Source organism: Bactrocera oleae, chromosome 4 (assembly GCF_042242935.1).
Source record: "Bactrocera oleae isolate idBacOlea1 chromosome 4, idBacOlea1, whole genome shotgun sequence".
Taxonomy (NCBI): domain Eukaryota; kingdom Metazoa; phylum Arthropoda; class Insecta; order Diptera; family Tephritidae; genus Bactrocera; species Bactrocera oleae.
This window is the reverse complement of record NC_091538.1, coordinates 12,340,890-12,354,539: the sequence shown is the minus strand read 5'-3', so window position 1 is coordinate 12,354,539 and position 13,650 is coordinate 12,340,890. Positions and strand designations below refer to the sequence as shown.

Below are 13,650 nucleotides of genomic sequence, written 5' to 3'. Positions count from 1 at the left end.
AGATTAATGGAAACTGGAGAGATTGGATATTTGCAGATTTATGCGTGTATATGGTTGCAAATATCTAGGTAAATGGTATATTTATAAATTTGGGAAATGCAATATTAATTTCTGGTGAAAATTTTAAATTTTACTATTTGTTTATATTTCTAAAAAAAAATTCTATAAAAATCAGAAACGGTAACTTTGCCTGGAGCGTTGCTGTAATACCCTTCGCAGATCTATTGTTTGTAGCTTATTCGGGTATATTAAGATCTTTATCTTGATTTAAGTCGAACAGTTTGTATGACAGCGATATGCTACAGTGGTCCGCTCTAAACAAGACGTTCGGAGATAGTACCGTTGCCTTGAATAATAATTCATGCCAAATTTCCTGAAGATATCGTGTCAAATAAAAAAGTTTTCTATACAAGGACTTGATTTTGATCGTAGAGTTTGTATGATAGCTATATGCTATAATGGTCCGATATCGGTGGTACTGATAAATAGTCAACTCCTTCTATAGAATAAGACACATGCAAATTTTCAAATCGATATCTCCAAAACTGAGAGACTAGTTTGCGTATACACAGATAAATGGGTATGGCTTAGTAAACTCAGCCCGACACGCTGATCATTTATATATCATATGTATATACTTTATAGGGTCTTCGACGAAGCTGCAATACGCTCTGAAAAGCGAATTGTCAAAAGTATTGTTAATGGGTTTGTCGAGTTCGAAACAGTTGGAACCATTTAAATAAGGCAAGGTACAAACAAAGCTCGATGTATGGCTGTAAATTACTAGTATTTTGAAGCGAGCGCCATCCGCCGATTAGATCAATGAATTTGATATTAATGTATTAGGCTCTCATTTCATTTGCACCAAATTGCTAAAGATATTAAGAGCATTCATATAAGCCCTTCCCCACTAGATCTATTGAAGCTAAAAATTAAAGTATGAAAGTGAAACTATGTCGCTATTCCTCTAAGGTTCGCTAAGTGCTCTTAAAAATATATTTTCAAAATTAAAAAAAAATTTCTTTGACCCTCTAATACAATGTTACAATGCAGTATTACTTAGCTTATAGCTCACGATTTTAAAAATACTCAAGCCTTTCAAGTACAAATGTTAGTAATTTCATACAAATTCACAGCATTAATCGCCATAAATCACGTACACTTTTATCTTAGACATGCGTTTGTATATATTTCCTCTTAATCTGCAATAGAGAGTGCAAAACCAGTTGCCGTTATTAGCTTTTGCTTTGCAAAGTTTACCTTTACAAATGAATATTTAGCCAGAATCGTTTTAGTTTTCAAGTATTGCTTTAAATCTCTGTCAACTGCCTTATAACTGTACATATGCCTTGTCATATAGACATATAATTGGTCTCTCACATATTGAACTAATTGGAGCAAAAGTATAAATAAAGTGGAAACTAAATCAAAAGTAGCAACAGCAACATCAATTAAAACAATTTTTCACTTTTCTCTACGTAACTGTACAATTCAGTTAGCTTTTCATTAATTTGCTACCTGCTGATTCATAAATGCAATGAAAGGCGACATCACACTCGGCTCTGCGGGTGCTTTCAGCTTTTTATTTAGTTATCATTCACTAAAGCGGAATTAAAGCTGAAAGCCAATAAATGCTCGTTAAGCCTGGCCAGGAGTTGTAGACGAAGCATTATTATTATTGGAGAGAGGGAGAAAGAGAGAGAGAGAGAGTATGATAACAGTAGTATCAAAAACTAAACATGAGTAAAATGAAAATATTGAAGAAACGCTCAACTATAGCCATAACAAGGTTTGCTGATATCGTAAGGTTATATTGTAGACTAAATTATAAACCTTTGAAAAGTGGGCGTGATAGTGTCCATATCGTAAATTTAATCTAAATATCTCAAAAAGTATTACATTATTATCGTAACAAAATGTGGTGTAAAGTTTTGATTTTGCCAGCTCATGCGATGATGAAAAAGAGGAGAACATCATATAATAACCATGCCCACTCATGTTATGTTTTAAAAGAGATAAATCCAGGGCTTCATCATCACTTCTTCCGATGGGTTTCCGTTTTGAAGTTCATCTTAGTGGGACAAAGCACAGTTTACTGCGAAAAAAAAAATTGAAAATATGAGAACCTCCATTCTTCCGATTGAATATTTTCGTATGACAGAGAAAAACTTCATTTTTCTCTCTTATTTTTAAAGAAACATATGAAATCGATTCTCACTAAATTCTTGTGGACGGTTACTGTGATAATTTCAGCCAAATCGGTTTCAAAGATCTTATTTTGACTACGCACGAAAGAAGTCACGTTCGCGGTCTTTTGAAAAATGGAAATGGTCGGTGTTTCAATTCTTGTTTTTGAAAAATATCTCCGTGATATCAATCAAAGTAAACTTGGATGTTGTATATAGTAACGCTTCTTCTTCGATGGCGATTGCCAAACATTTTTCAATGCGATCGCAAGTCGCGTGTTGATGAGATGCATCCAGTCTTTCTTAGGCTACCGCAGAGAATAACGTTATTTTCTGTGAGGCCACTTCACGGCCGTGGGTGACTCCGTTTTTAAGCGAAGCTCAAGAGAGTTTATGTGTCGTTTTGTGATCGTCGACGAAACATAGATTCACTTGTATATACCAGAGATCAAGAAACAGCCGAGACAGTAGACTACTTGACACATTGAGCTTGCTTTAAAGAAGGCGAAAACTGTTTTAACTATAGGAAAGGTGATGCACACCGTTCATGATATTCATTTCGATTACCTGTAGAAAAGCAAAATGTTCAGTGAGCTCTACTTGGCCATCTTATTGGACCGGTTCAGCGTGTAGCACAAAAAAAAAAAAAACAAACGACTGTACTGTACGAAACACAAGTACTCTGCTACCATGGCAATGTACGGGTTTCCATCAGTGCTGTCGCCTCTACCAAATTAGTCGCTCTACGAACTGCTGCTTAGCCACCATGTTCTTCAAAGTTGGCTCCGTACAATTTTATTTTATTTCAAACGTAAAAGTGACTTAAACAATTTTCTTTTTTCTTTTCTAGTCTAAATAGTTATTGGTCTAGCATCGCATACAACAAGCTCATCTATATATTTCCACTCAAATAACCGCTTCCTTACCCTTATCCATATACATTTTTATATTATTTATTAATCTTATTTCTAGCTTTTTATTGACACATTCTTCACTCCTAACTCTTTTATGTTTTCATTTATCACAGCTATAATGTCACTTTCAATTTTTCACAATTCTCAATTATACAACTACAACTACAACAAGTGTGTGTTTATTTAGACACCATTGGCAGTCTTGGCAAGCGTCTCGCTGCTATAGCTCCATGGAGATTGTGGACATATTTCGACGAAGTTTTCATGAAATGCTACGATTGCGTCTGTACAAATCACTGGGTGTGTATATGTGTGCGCATTTATGTTATGTGCAATATTCTGTCATTCGATTGTCAATTGTGGCAAAGTTTACACACGCCCGCCGTCCCCGCTAGCCCCAAGCACGTCTCATGCCGCTGTAAACTTTTATATTAAGCTATTTCGAATTAGTTGCGTATAAGTCATCTTCAGACATATATATTATATCAGTATGTACATGCATCCAACATTCCTATGCGTTCAAGCGCGCATTATTAAGTTTCGTTTTATGACAAACTTTTCACTTCGGAGCGTCGAATGAAATTTATTTTCCATTTATGTCTGTTTTGACGTGTTGTCGCCGGACGCGCAGTTATATTGACATCTTAATGTGCGCCTGTGTGTGTGTAAATTATATAGTCTACTTCAATATTTACTACTTTGCGCTTAAATATTGATTTGAGTGCGAGTTTATTAACACTCGAGTTAAACGAACTTTAGAACAAATAGAAAATATTTTTAAACAATATGAAATATATTAAGTAGTCCGATCTTAGTCGAATATTTTAGCAATGTCTAGGACAATAATTTGTGACAAATTTAGTCAAATACAAATGTTTTCCTTACAAGTATTGGATTCTGATGGTTCAATTTGAGGTCACAGATGAGTCCAAGACGACTGACGTCTAGGAAGACAATATTCGGCCTCATATCCGAAATAATTTTTAAAAATAACGCTAAAACTTAAGCTTAAAAAAAAGTAAATTCTTGGCCATAACATTAGTTTATATGCGTTTGATTTCGTCGTGAAAACCATATGTCTAAAGAAACACCCTTTACTTTTATATACTATTTTCGGGTGTTTAAAAAAAATTATTTGCTTTAAAAAGTGCATGTTGCTAAAGCTCACTTAAATAAAATAAAATTTAAAACTATGCAGTAAAATTTCTCGTCACTGTAAGTTTCTACTCTTCCATTCCGCAGCATTTACTCCTTTATTATTATAGCATTTTCAATTAAAATTTTTAATTTTCACGCTGTACAAAGCAGGTATAGTATATACATATGTATGTTATGTATGTATGTACACATGTGTAAATATACAACAAATACGCCGTTACAATGCGAACACCAGTGGCAACTTAAATGCATTACTTCAGCAGCGTTTGCAGAGCGGTTTCATACCACATCCAAACGTCTTCTACATATTTACCATCAAACTGTTTCATTAACTCGCTAGTCAAGAAGTGTCTGGAAGCGAAAAAAAAGTTTTTCTACTTAGCCTGAGGATAAAATCTGTAGATTATAAAAAAAAGAAAATTTTTGGAAAAAAAAATTTTGGAAAAAAAAAATTTTTTTGGAGAAATTTTTGGAGAAAAAAAAAATTTTTTTTTAACATCTAGAGGCTTACTTTTAAAGTAAAATTTCGAGTTAAAACTTTTATTTCGTAAAAAATTTTTGATAAGTATTCTTGAAGCTGTGGGGAGTCCTCTTTGAGGCCAATTAAAAGTTATCAACTTAAAAAAATTTTTTGTGATCATTATTGCAGTCTTAAAAAAAGTCTTAAACGACAACATACTTTTCTTAAGCGGTAAAATAAATTTTGAGTCAAAAACCGTCAATTTCGGTAATTTTTATATAAATGTAAAAAGTTCAAACCTAAAGTAATTTTACAAAAAAAATGTTAACTCCAAATTTTCTTTAAAACTGAGTGGGCCGCCTTTAAATGTTGAATTTTTTTTGTTTTGTCCAAACACTTTCTTATTTTATAATCTACAGGTAAAAAAAATATTTTTTTTCGCTCCACCCTAATATTTATGCTGTAAAGCTAAAAATCTAGTTGGACGAAAACTGTCAAAGTTGTATAGAAGAAGGTGAGGTGGAAACATACAGACACCTTCTTCTCTATTGTCCAGCGTTTGCAAGACTGTGGTTGAAACATATCGGCAGTTATATCTTCGGCGAATCAAGAGACATGCCGAAACTGACATAAGCCGCTGCAAAAAATTTGTGAATGCGAATTATGAGATTTTTATGACCAATTTTATAGAAGTTCTAGGTTAAACCGGTTGAAAGCTGTCCAACTGAGATTTTTGTTAAAATCGACTTTTTAACACAACCTAGCTTTGCTTTCGCGGGCTAATGAATATATACGTTTCCATAAATAGGTGCCGCTATCTCTATTTTAAAAGAAAAGTTATACGTTAGCCTGAAAGACCAATTTTTAGTATAATACTAATTATAAAAATTATATATAAAGTTAAGTATATTAGGAAAAAACTATGATAAACCAATAAACGATAAAATTTAACTAGCATTTTTTGGCCATATTCGGGCAAACTACAAAAAGTTGAACTCCAATTTTTCAGTCGAAATGTTTTATAATTCCAGCAGCTGCAACTTTTGACGCTTGCCTTTTAATTGCATAATTATCACCAGCTCATCAGTATTGCTTTCGCCATCGTTGCTACAATGCATAACATATTTGATCCCCACTGACTTCGACCACAGGCGTTTGGAAACTTTTAATAGTCGTATATTCATCCATACATATGCACATACATAGTTTTGTGTTTAATATATAACCGCTGGTTACATAGTTACTAACTCTGCTACTAATGACCAAGCTGGCGTTGAAATTAACATTTTGAACCGTTAAAGTTAGCGGTTGTTTTTCAAAGCATTTTTTGCCCTCTTTTTATATGTATTTGTTCGTTCAAATGAGTCCGAAATCACATTAACTTTTGTAATGAGGGTTTTTAAGGACTTGCTTTAAATTACAGGACAGTAAAAAGTATGAGCGAAGTAGAAGTGAAGAGACACAAACAAACTTTTAGATTTAAAATCGCGTTAAAAAAGAAATACTTTTAATTTCTGGAAGAAAATTCGTATTATATTAACCGCAAACAAATTGTTCTTCGTAGACTGGTGGAAACCAACTCTCTAATCCAGCCTTTAATGATAGAATTTTGGTAACGAAGCAGGATTTCTTATAATAACAGTTAGCGCTCTAGCAATACACTATATATCTACTTGAGAACCGAGTTCAACGATTCTTGAAATGAGGTTATGATCAAATACCATTGAAATATGTATTTACATATTATTGGATAATTTTATTTTTCGAGGAAATGGTAACTCTGGCTTAATACTTTCTGTTTGTAATGTTGTCAAACTCATACAATACTTGTATCATTAACTATTTTACAAAATCATAATTTCCGTCAGGTGGCAACTACTAAAGCTCTCGGAATTATGATTTTTTATCATATTTCAACGATTCTCGGACTCAAAACCTCTTCAGATACCAATCAAATATCAATGTATTATTGAATAATTTTATTTTTCAAGAAAGTGGCAATTCTGCCTCAAATATTTTCTGGTTAAAATGTTGCCAAATTTATGAAATTTCATTAAATATACCACAAAATCATATTTTAGTCACGTGGCAACTCTAAAAGTTCTCTAAAGCAATTTCAACGATTCTTAGAATGAAAACCTCTTCAACTATCAATCAAATATTTATATATCAATTTCGTTAAATATAACACAAAATCATATTTTAGTCACATGGCAACTCTAAACATTTTATTTTTTTTTATAAATTTTCAACGATTTCAACAATTCTTGAAATAAAAACCTTTTCAAATATTTATATTATATATTATTTCATAATTGTTTTTTAAGTGACAACTTTGGCTTAAATATTTTCAGTTTGAAATGTAGCCAAATTTATGCAATTTCATTAAATATACTACAAAATCATATTTTAGTCACATGGTAACTCTAAAAGTTCTCAAAATCTTGATTTTTTAATCAAATTTCGACGATTTTAAGGATTCTTGTCAAATAACAATCAAATATTTGTATATTATTGCATATTTTTATTTTGTAAGAAGTGGCAACTCCGGCTAAAACACTTTCTGATTGGAAGGTGGTAGAATTGATTAAATTTCCTTAAACATTTCACAACATCATATTTTAGTTAGCTGGCAACTCTAAAATATCATTGAATCTTGGTTTTTATAAATTTTTTTTGTATGGTTGCAATTCTGATGTTAATATTATTTCAATTATTTCGAACATTGCTCTCTATTTGCTCTCTTTAATTTCGCTTCTGGTTCTAAAATAACAAATATCAAATATCTCAAAAGAGGCATCATTTATTCCCCAAAAATCATTACTTGCAGAGCTTACTCCGTGCATGTCTTTTCCAAGTTTCAGAGCTCTCTTTAAGGTAATTGGAGGACATTATTCTTCAATCAGATTTCAGTTAAAAACTCTGTTAAGTGTAAACTGTGTTATTTTACGTTTAATGGGCTTTAGAAAAGTTGAAATATCTACGGAATACTAGGTTTCTCAAAGTTTGGTTCTAAAAAAGTTGAAGTTTCTACGGAATACTGGGTTTCTTAAAGTGTGGGACGTTTAAAATTTTCTGCGAAAATATTTATTTGAAATTTTTTTAGATATCTTCGAAGAAAAGATTAAGGAAGTCTGGGCATACATATTTTATACATTTTAAATTCGTTTACCCACAACTCCAAACATTGTGTCTAGATTTTTGGCATAATGTTTTAGTCATTACTTTAATCCAGTAAACATATTATTAATTTTACAATAACCAAGGTGGTATACACACTCCCGATATGATTCAGCATATGCATGTTCCTGACAAACAAAAAAAAAAAACAAATTTATTGTCTACACTATGTAACAATTTATAGGCATTATGTAAAAAGAATTAATATTTTTTTGTTGATTTTTAATTAACCGCTTACATTTATGCATATTTATAGTTTGAATGATGTGCATAAGCAGCGTAAAAGACAAGTTCGGTTTTCAAACCAAATCATTTCATTTGTATGTTAAAGTGAAATACAGGATATTCCAAATAATCAGTTGAAAATTTTGTTTTCATAATCAATTTCTGTGTACACTCTTCACGCCTCATAGCTAAAGCAATATTTCCTTGCTTGCCACCTGATTTCAATATACTTTTTTCCATTGCGCAGCAATGCAATTTGAATACAAATGGTCGATCATCCTGAAAGCTCGAATTTGTGGCATAAAGAGGGAAAATTTTGTTATTTTTAATAAATTTAGTTTCATCTCTGCACACAAACCTACACACACAAAAATCTCTAAACAGCTTGTCAACCATTATGGCTTGAAGCGCACACGTGTGCTGGTTTCGCATATAAAATTACATTTTTTCCGACGATAACGGTGAGTTGCAATAACAAGGCAAAAATAACGCTCACATGAGAAAACATGTGGACAGAATTTTTCCACGGAAAATCTATTTTTCTCCTTGAAGTCAACAATTTCATTCGTACGAACACACACTCAAACATAAACCTATATATGGTATTTATACCAGTTATATAACGTATATGTAATAACCAAAACATGTTTTTATGTTTTTCCATAGTGCCTGTGAGGAATTTTCTGACCCACTTATTCAAGACTGGTCGTTGCGTTTCTCTCCACTGGAGATGTTCTAATTTCAGTGGATTAGATGGAGCTTTTTCATCTCTAAACAAAAAAAAAATTTACATTTCGCCTGCAGTGAAGCTATAACACCCTTCACAGGTATATTTCTTATAACATATAAGGGTATTAAAATATATTTACTTTTATTTTGATCGTTCAGTTTGTATGGCAGCTATATGCTATAGAAGTCTGTTCGGAACAATTTTGTACCGTTGCCTCGGATAATAATTCACGTCACATTTCGTGAAGATATCTGGTCAGATACAAGAGCTTGATTTTGTTTGACCAGTTTGTACTGCAGCTAAATACTATAGCGATCCGATATCGGAAGCTCCGACAAATGAGCAGCTTGAAGCTGAATTGCCTCTCAAAAATATCAAGCGGTTTCTCTCAACTATGCGGAGTCAAACCCTTTTCGAAGTGAGCGTTGGCTCCCAACGATGTGTTACAAGTAATCACACGTATAAATCATTAAGTGTTGGCTCCTGAATGATGCGCTGAAGTCAAACCACAAACTATTGCAAATCAGGAGAACTTACCTCAGTCTCGTGTAACCTTATCACAACTTCTATCTAGTGCTCTAATAACTGTATCTGTATCTGCAAATTCTCTGGACGTATTTGATAACTGTATCTCTATGGCTCCATATTGTCGAAAGAGTGTCCATTTTCTGGCTTAACTTGCTCACTAAAAATGGTTTACGTAGCAACAGGAAACATCATCATAAATTAATGGTTTCAATAATTTCTGAGAACAGTCGAAGTTACTAATATTAGAAGTGCCAACTTGGAGTAAACGTGTAGTGTTAGAGCGCAAGAAGCGTTGTTAGTGTTGGTTCCAGTTAATTTCTGATAACATAATTACCGCTCTATAGGTCATGGTTGCAAAATATCGTCGGAGTAAATTTATGAATTTAAAGCAGTTCCAAGTCTCCGGCAACATGTTTGATATAAAAATCTTACTATAAACTCAAGCTCTCAACTTTACTGGAAAAAGACTTCGGTTTTTGAACAAACATAAGAATATGAATTTTGCTTCATAGTATCATTATGGAAATTATATTCAGATGGGTCCATCTGCATCTGCCTCCGACATCCCAATTTAAATGCTCGCGCTTAGAGAATTTGCTAAATATTACAGAGGCATAACAACGCTGGTACTCTCTCTCAATATTTCATTTCTGGTTTTTGGAGTGAGGCCCAGCTTCCGCTGTGACCTTCGGCAGATTCGCATGGTATAATAAATTCGTATACAGCCGTTTCTATCTTAACATTCGCATGTTGCAGTCGTTGGCATTCCGGTTTGTATTCATAATTTATAGCCTCAGCGATACACCCACTTGCAGCGACTGATATTGGCGTGAGGCTGAAAATTTTCCAAACGGAAATGCACAGAAAAGCAAGCAAAATTATCTGTGAGAATATGTGGGCGACGGTGTGAGAGGGAGGGTACTTGTGTTCAAATGACTGATAAACAAATATTATATATGAATATCTTAAGGACATATGTGGATGTGTGTCACAATAACAGTACCTACACATGCACAATTATGTGCATACTCATAAATAACATCTTCAGTTGTTTACGTATCTTCTTCAATTTCGATTTACTTCGTCTCCTTATAATATTTTTATGGCATTTCTGGCTTGCTGTTATTCTTCAATATCGCATTTTGCCGCCAATTGCTTGCAATATTTTCAACTTTTTACCTTATTATTTTTCTTGCTTTCATTTCGCCGTATGTTGTATTGATAATGTAAATATTTAAATAAATTATAACAAGTTATGCTTGCGTGCATTACTGAAGGTAGTGGCTTTTTTATAGCACTATTTATGGTTCGAAAATTGAGTAAATGAAGTCGTTCCAGGCTTTGGCTTAACCCTGACATAACTTCTCTTTTCTATTCTATTATCGAATATCTCAGTTAATGTATGAGATATTTTAAGAGCATTAGGTAAACATATTTTCATATACCTAGTATGACTTGGTGCTAAAATTTGAACAAATCGTTCAATATGTTCCTCTAAGATCCATATAGTGAATCTAGTATAATCGTTTTCGTTCTTCGATTTCTAAATTGCTTCAAAATGTTGCTTTACTTTTCAAAGCTTTTAGCGATACGAACTTTCAAGCTGAAAAAAATGTTACTGAGGTAGGTTTTTGAGGATGTTTTAAGTTTTAAAAAATTCGCTACAAAAAACTTTCTCGTTGCAAATGTTATTATATTTTTCATAAAATTTTCTTACAATTTATATGGAAAACTTTATAGCACCCAAAAGGAAGCGTCGTAGATCTTATAAAGTGTATTTAAAATGATCAGCGTGACGAGTCAATTCAAGCATGTCCATCTGTCTATCCATCTATATATACATGAGCTAATTTATCACTTTTTGAGATAACGATCTGAAGTTTTGTACACATTCTTTTATCACCAAGAACCTGCGCATTTGTCGGAAGCGCCGATATTGGAAGACTGTAGCATGTGACTGTCATACAAACTGATCGGTCAAACTCAAGTCTTTGCATGAAAAACTTTTTTATTTGAAACGGTATTGTCACGAAGTTTGGCACGGATTATAAACTAAAATATTAATACATTGTCAGAAGAAATTGTTCAAATCGGTCAACTATGGCATATAGCTGCCATACAAACTGACCGATGGAACTAAAGAAAAACTCTTTTATTTGACAAGGTATCGTCATGAAAATTGGCACGAATTATTATCTAAAATAGCGGTATAATCTCCATAGATCGGACCACTATAGCTGGCATATAAATTTACCAATCAAAATCAATATAAGATCTTTCTATACCTTTTTATGCTATACAAAATGCAGCTGTGAAAAGTGTTAGAGCTTCTTTGCAGCTGAAATTAACGTTTTTTCTTGTTTTCTCTCCGTTAAAATCATTTTCAACCATGAACTCGATAGTTTAGTTTTTGGCTCACCCTAATGTATACTTTTGAGCATATTTAACAGTTTCAGGAGCTCATTGCATATACAATTTTACGGAATTAAGTATTGTATGTATTTGTTTATATAATTAGGTCAAAAGCGTTGCGTTTGTGGCTGTAAATCCGTTGCAAGCAAGCATTTAACATTGGCGTCTACTTTCCAAACACTTGTGTCACTTATGACACACATTCATATACACGCACACTTTTAATACCAAGTTTTAGGTATTTTATTAAAAATCTCATTTTTTTTGTAAGTGATCTGACCCAATTCTTTACTATTAACTTTTGTTTCACTTATTCTCCTTTGTGCGTATCTTCGCACGTATTAATCAAGTTGGCCTGGTCATAGAAACAAATTTTTCACTTTTCCTTATTTGTTTTTTGCTTTATCGGCTTTTTACTGCTTCATTGCCACAAAATTTAAAAAAATACTTTCTCCAATGTGCCACATTCAGCGTTTAGCTCGTTAAGTGTGTGCGCCTGCTGGTATGCTTCGGCTTATTTACTCATTGCTATTGTCTTTAGCGCGCATTGTTTGCGCCATATTTTTTTGCACTTTCTGCCTGCTATTTCTCTTCTTTCTTCACCTATTTGTAGGCACATATATCTTTTGCCACAATAGCATCTCGCTCGCTACGCATATCTGTTTGCTGTTATCTGCTTCGCTTACCGCAAACAACAGTTTCTTGCGTGCTTTATCTTCATTTGGTGGGATTTATTTTGTGTACAACTTTTCCGCCTGCCAATCCGTCATCTTTTAGCGCGCATTTTTATCTTTTCTAGTACATCGCTCGCTGGCTTGTTGTTGCGTATTTGAGTGTGTGCCCGCTGCGTACACTTGACTGCGGCTATGATGCAATTAAAATATTAAATAGCGTGAGTTTTTAATGCTAGACACTTCAGCCACTTTCAAACTGCTGATACTTGCTTGAGAATTTCTTGTTTTTTTTTTGTTTGCTTTGGCTTTGCAGTTTATCTTCCCCCCAGTTTGTGCTCAATAATTTATTTTTCCGATTTTTTTTCTTTTCTATTATTCCCCATCATTATCTATTTATGGCTATTGAGCTTCGGCTTGTTTTTGTTGTTGTAGTCCTTAACGCAAGCTCTTACGCAGATTTTTAAGTACTTTTCACATTGTTTATTACTTGTATTATGGTTGAAGCGTACCAGCTGGCTACATGGCTGATAAGGCGCCTTAAAGTAGACTTTACTTAAGTGATTTTCATTTATATACGCGTCGAGTGCGCTGGAAAACTTAATGGCTATGTGTGTCATAATTAATAACAATCTTTTTGTTAACGTAAAAAAATTGGTAATATTCTGAAGAAAATTATGGCATTTTATTAGGAACTTAGCAGCATCAATCCCAAACATTTTGTTAGAAAGGCTTTTTAAAATTATTTTTAAATATATATACTTTATACTCTATGCTCAATGCTCTCTACTCCATGCTTTATAATCTATACTCTATACTTTATACTCTATACTTTATAATCTATGTTCTATATTCTAAACTCTATATCTATCTCTATATTCTATACTCAATACTCTATACTCTATACTCTATACTTTATACTCTATACTCTATACTTTATACTCTATACTCAATACTCAATACTCTATACTCTATACTCTATACTCTATACTTTATACTCCATACTCTATACTTTATTCTTTACACTCCATACTCTATACTCTCTATACTTTATACTCTATACTCTATACTTTATACTCCATACTCCATACTCTATACTTAATACTCTTTATACTATAATCTATACTTTATACTCAATACTCTATACTCTATACTTTATAATCCATACTCCATACTCTATACTTAA

General features: G+C 32.9%; 1 protein-coding gene across 1 annotated transcript in view; it reads right to left on the bottom strand.

The window, feature by feature from the left end:
* The window catches only part of LOC106614433 (alpha-2C adrenergic receptor), a 219,257-nt gene that overhangs the window by 16,254 nt on the left and 189,353 nt on the right, over positions 1-13,650 (bottom strand). The window lies entirely within an intron of this gene.